General features: G+C 36.1%; 1 protein-coding gene across 5 annotated transcripts in view; it reads right to left on the reverse strand.

The window, feature by feature from the left end:
- The window catches only part of LOC108746010 (liprin-beta-2), a 141806-nt gene that overhangs the window by 76343 nt on the left and 59463 nt on the right, over positions 1–6000 (reverse strand). Inside the window, exon 1 of one of the 5 annotated variants that reach the window (XM_018482480.1) lies at positions 23–36. The exons of the other annotated variants lie outside the window; for them this stretch is intronic. The gene's annotated coding sequence lies outside the window, so the exon portion shown is untranslated. Of the gene's footprint in view, positions 1–22; positions 37–6000 lie in introns of those variants that run through there. 5 annotated transcript variants of the gene reach the window in all.

The raw sequence follows: 6000 nt of genomic DNA on the forward strand, positions 1-6000 counted from the left end.
CGCAACGCGCCATTTAAGGTACCTGTCCCGCTGCGTGTTCCCGTTTCGCCGTAAAGAGACGCCTCTGCAGCCCAGCCGCCTTAAGGTATTCGGTGAATAAACGACGAGAGAGGAGGTGCGTTTAAGACCGCCTCTCCGTCTCCGATTCGATTAAATCCTGTGCAAGGTCGAATAAAAGTACGGCGCGCGTGAAGGAACGGAGAACGGACGTTATCGAAGCTTTTCATAGAAGTCTTCTCGCAGCTCTTTCGCGATCGGTTTAAGTCTATTGCGTTGCCACTCGACCGAACAGATGGGTAAGTTCTGACAGAACGCTGGATAAAGCTGAAAGCGTGTAAATTATACAGAGAACAGTGAGGCGAATTCTTTCGAATCGCTTGCATTTTCATTGTATTTATATGATCATTTAATGAAACGTATTGTTATTAAAATCAAATCATTGGACAAATATACGTGGACTAATTTTATAACCAGATATTAATGTAATTATACAATAACACTACAAAGTTTTCAAGATTACAAAGGATTTATAAGAGCATATGAAGACTTCTAGAATAATTTTCTGAATCTGAATCTGTTACTAAAATATTTCCATCCAGTTTTTTAGAGTAAAAAGAGATAATGTTTTCAATATGTAGTAAAGTTTTATTAAAATTGGAAAACCAATCGGAAGAGTTAGCGTTTAATTTTTGTTTTTTTATACGATTTTAAATCAGTTTCATATATTAGAATCCAGTAGTAGTCGCTTATATCATATTTTCATCAAAGTACTTGATAACGTTTTTCAATTATCATTAAATCCTGGTGAAAAGGTTTGCTTTGCTCATCACCTGTCGCACACCAATTTATTTGGAAAGAATTGCTATATTTCAATTTTTCAACTTAAATTAGAATTTTTCTGGCGGTAGAACGGTTCAAACTCAATAGCATTCAGCCCCCAAAATACGTTTAAAAAAATTGTTTTTTTTTGCACTAAAAATTATTCAAAATTAAAGTGTAATTATCTCTCTTAATAAGCTGCTGCTATCTAATATATATACTTTTGGCATTTTAAAGTCACTCGCGTAATACATTAATTTGTAGAATAATAAGTGTTTTTTGCAATTCATCATCTTTAATTATTAAGATGACTCCAGCTTTTAACTCATTATTTTATCTTCTTATATTCAAAAAAAATGATGAAAGGGAATTTTTTATGAAGATACGAGAGATTGCACATATCGTCCACTCGCCGTCCACGTAATCTGCGATAATCCGCATCTAAATGATCGATTGTAATATTTAGCAAGGCCCTTTCAGGTCACAATTATGTGGTTGAATTGATCGATACACATAAGCGACGTCCTCATACATATTTATTATCCGTTAATAGCGCAGGAACCAGAGCATCGTGGCTGAGCGTCATCTTCGTTTCTCGTCATTATTGCAATTATCTATACAGCGCATATATGTGTTACTTTTATTCCCGCGGGATCTGAAACCTGCAAACACGTGGCGAATGCATCTAGCACTCTCGAGATACGACACCGGGCCCCGTCTAAATTACGCCAATCTTACGCCGGTCGCGTGGATAGACGACGAGTATGCTTGGCGCACAGCTGCGAATTCTCATAAATATTTATTGCACGTCAAAATAATATGCAAATAGAGATGTGCGTTAGTTTTCGCGCGCGCGGCCTTATGCCTTCGTGCGAAACGTCGAGAGTAACTTTACGATCGTCTAAGTCTACGTGCAGATTGGGACCGAACGTCGAAGTTGCTACAATCGCCAGTCAGCCGTTGCATTTATCGAAACAGCGAACTGGCACCAAAATTGAAACAGGTTCGCGTCAACGCTCGAATGGAAATGTCGCCGGCTACAAATACGCCAAGCTCGAGGCTATAAAAAAAAGTTTCGTGAAATGCTGAGGTTATATTTATTTTCACCGAAATTTATGTTTGTTCAAATGTCATATTTATACAGCTTTTTTTAACTGGAATTTTGATAAATACACAAACTTTTATTCTTTTTAGAAGGCAATATTGTCTATACACATATAGCTGTATATATTGTACGTTCGGATATAACTTTAACATTATAGAGACCATCAAGCAAAGCAAGTCTCATCATCGCAACATCTTTTTTTACGGTGTTTTACTTGCTTTAAAATTTATTTCGCAATTTGGAATGTTGTTACGACAGGTTTCGAAAAAAAGAAATAAAAAAAGAGAATAAAAAAATAACTTATAAATGAGTTAAATAATGAATGAGCTAAATAATTTATGAATAAGTTTTCCTCAAAAAAGCTAGTATTTCTAAAATTAACTAGAATAATCGAACTGCTGCTCCTTCTTTCAAGACAATGTACTATAAAATTAATAGTTTTCTATCAATTTAATTATTAATTTTATTATTTTAAAAAGTCGTTACAACTTCATACATTATTCACGACTGTGTCTTCAATTACGCCACTTAGCTATGCACTTTGCAAAAATATTTTATTTCACGTATCAGATAAAGCACATAATGATCTTCCGATCTTTTATTACACACGATCATTCGTGTCTGAGTTAATTTTCATCATACTTTTGCAAATATATAAACATTATTAAGAAATTCTTACATATATTTAAACATTTTTAAAAAGTATTTATAAAGTTATGCATTAAAAAAAGGAAAGGATTGAGATCATTACTTAGCTAAATATAATACTTCTTAGTATTTCAAAAAAAAAAAAGAAATTCGTAAAAAATGAAAATGACCTAATCATGGGTTCTAAGCATTAGTTAAAACGACGATTTTTATCAGAAGGATATAAACATGCATCGATCATATCCTATTTATAATCCGAACATATATATATGTATATCTATATATATATTGTACTTCATCGATACGTTCAATTCGTATTGCAAAAAAAATTGAGTTGCTCTCGACGTAACTAGCGACAGTCCATCTGAACGATTGGTACGAGAAAACTTAAAAGAAAATAAAAAGAAAGAGCATGAACTTGGGGGAAGAACTTGCCGGTGAGCATTCCTCTGTTCTGAACTCCACCATAGGTCGGCTCATCCGGACAATCCGGAGTAGAAATGTTCCCACGCTTCGCTCGCGAATGCTCTCCGAACTGCAGGGCGCGCTCCGCCGCTCCAATCACGCTTCCACTTCCGCTCGTTCGTCGCTCAGTAGTTATTCATGGGCAGGCAGGCGACGCAGCCGCGATTTAAAATCACAACACTTTCTCTGGCTTTTAATCCACGACGAGTCAATCTCGTTTAATTAATACCGTTCATCATTTCACTCGCACTCGAAATGATTTTATCGCTGTTTAAATACCTTTTTGTACGTTTGTACATCAATGGTTACTAATTTTTTTAATATACAATTGAATATTTGTTCGTTCCCCCTTTACTAAAAGAGAGTTTATTCTCCCTGTAGCGCAAAACGTTTCGATAATTATTAATTAAAATAAAACGTTCATAAAGAAAAAGCCAATAATTACCAATAAAAAAAAATTCAATATATTAAATATAGATAATAAGAAAAGTTGTTGAATAATTTTTATTTAATACATTTTACGACGATCACGTTCATGAAAGTCAGCTACATCCAATCACGTTTTGCGAATCAATGATATAGCGATATAATGAAGATATGTTTATATAGAGGAATCCCTTTTGTCATTTTTGCTTGTAAGAAAAAGAAATCAAGTCATGCGACCAGGCGGAGGGAAAACTTTACTTCTTCAGCTTTGTTTGTATGGCATCTAAGTAATATTCTACTGAATCGTGGCCAATTCGTGAAGATATAATAACTGACAGTCCTAATAATGACACTTAAACATAAATCGATTACTCGCAATAATTGAATCGGTTAATCCAAAGTAAAGATCAACAGAATTCGTTCGAAGTTCTGTTAATGTCGTTTTCTTTGCTTCAATCAAGCCGTAACTCGAAAATACAGGAGAATGAATGCTTAAAGAAACTTCACCGGTAATCCTCCGCAGCTGGAAAACTTAACGCAACTTAAAATTTAATCGCGGAATATTTCTTCGCGAAGCTAGAATACCATTTATTTACCGGCGTGCAATAACTTTGCGTGTATTCCTGCTAAGACAAAATGCGCAATGAGATAATTCCGGAATTACGTTTTTCCATGAGACTGCAGCTGTAAGCATTGAGAATTCACATAATTATTTCGTTTGTTATTCACTTTCTTGGATGAACTGAAATAAAAACTCTCTCTCTGCAAACAGTTCGATAACACACGAATCCGAGTTACGAGTTCGTATCGCATCAATTTACGCACGAAATCAAATCAAGCCGGCACAAAGATAACCTCGCTATACTCAACGCGACTCGATCCGCTAATATTATTTGTCGACATCCGCTTGGCTCATGCCTGATTATTCGCTCGAACGGAACCGGCGATGCGGGAACGCGATTTGGTATCGCGACTTGTTACCGCGACCCTTTCAGGTGGGAATTAAGTGGGAATGGGCGCGGAACAAACGAGGAAACGTACATATCGTAATGCACTTATCAGAGGAAATATGCTTACGACGTCCGTGAAAGCTCGAAACTCGATAGCGCGAAGGAGCCTCGTTAGCGAAAATCGCTACGATATACTTTATCAAAATATATTTTGATCCACGTAAAAAAATTTACATTACTAAAAATATAATCTAACTGCCGCTTGTTAAAATAGTACAAAAAAATTTCGATAATTATTAATTAAAATCAAACGCCATAAAGAAAAAGTCAATAACGGAATTTTCGATAAAATAGAAATTCGATATATTAAATATAGATAGTAAGAAAGAAGTTTTTGAATAATTTGTTAACTGATAATTATGTATATGGTGTTTCGAGGATATTTCAAACTGTACTTCGTCACGTAGCAATTCGTATCTGCTCCATTCTGTACTCAGCGAGCGCCATGTGATTACAATATGACGAATACATCCTGTTTCGAGCTTTCTCTGACCGGAAGAAGATAGCTAGAGATACATGGGCAAGATGAGACGGCTAAATGTCGATATTGGAAACATCGGCAAATGAGCAATAAAACATGAAATACAACGATAGTTAAAAAGAGAATCCGCCCGAGACGAAGGTAAAGCCAATAAAGTTGCGGATCGACCATCGCAAATGAAATCTTTCTTCGTGGAAATTCGCTACGGAAGTACACTGAAAAAAGTAAAGACAATTCCCAAAAAGAAATAAAAAAAAAAAAAAATACGGAAAGCACAGGTCCAGATAACCAGAATAATATTATTTGTGGGTCTCGAAACGCGACAGTCGCTTTTCCTTCGATGTACGCGAACTTAGACTATCGAAAGCTACGTGATCTATTCGCTTTCACATTCGTTCGTTTCGTCCTTTAGTTCATATGTAGCATTAAAATATGCATGATATCACTACAGGCACGGAATCACGTGCTAAACTCGAATTTATTGGAGGCAACGGCGATGCGTCGAAGCAAGCGCAGAAACGGCAAAATTTCGAAAAACGAAACTACAGATCTTCGAGAAAAATGTTCATTGTAAATTATCGTCTGCGTTCGCGCGTATCGTGTTCATAAACCGTTCGCGATCGGAGAGAATTTATGAAGCCAAGTATCCCGCTGAATTCCCGCGGGATGGCGAACGCTAACACTTCGCGCGCGAACAAGAAATACCAAAAAGAAGAAAAAAGAAACCACGAACACAGAGAAAAGAGATAATTGTGGATCGTGGCGTTGCGTTAAAAAGATACCGCTACGTGGTGAAAGCACGAGCCAACGAGGTAGAGTACTCCGAATTTATGTCGCTTGTCGCGAGAGCTAACAGCAACCAGGGCTCCGACTATTTCGGAGCATAAAGGGAAAAGGATTAAAATAAGTTCCACTTTGTGCTCCGAAAATTCTTACGATATAAAAGCACATTTTCATTATTCCCTATATCGTTTTCGGTCATTAGTTTTATGATGGGTCGCAGAAAATCAATAAAAAAAAAAAAAAAAAAAAAAAAAAAGGATCTC

Source organism: Trachymyrmex septentrionalis, unplaced genomic scaffold (genome assembly GCF_001594115.1).
Source record: "Trachymyrmex septentrionalis isolate Tsep2-gDNA-1 unplaced genomic scaffold, Tsep1.0 scaffold16, whole genome shotgun sequence".
In the NCBI taxonomy this organism is placed as follows: domain Eukaryota; kingdom Metazoa; phylum Arthropoda; class Insecta; order Hymenoptera; family Formicidae; genus Trachymyrmex; species Trachymyrmex septentrionalis.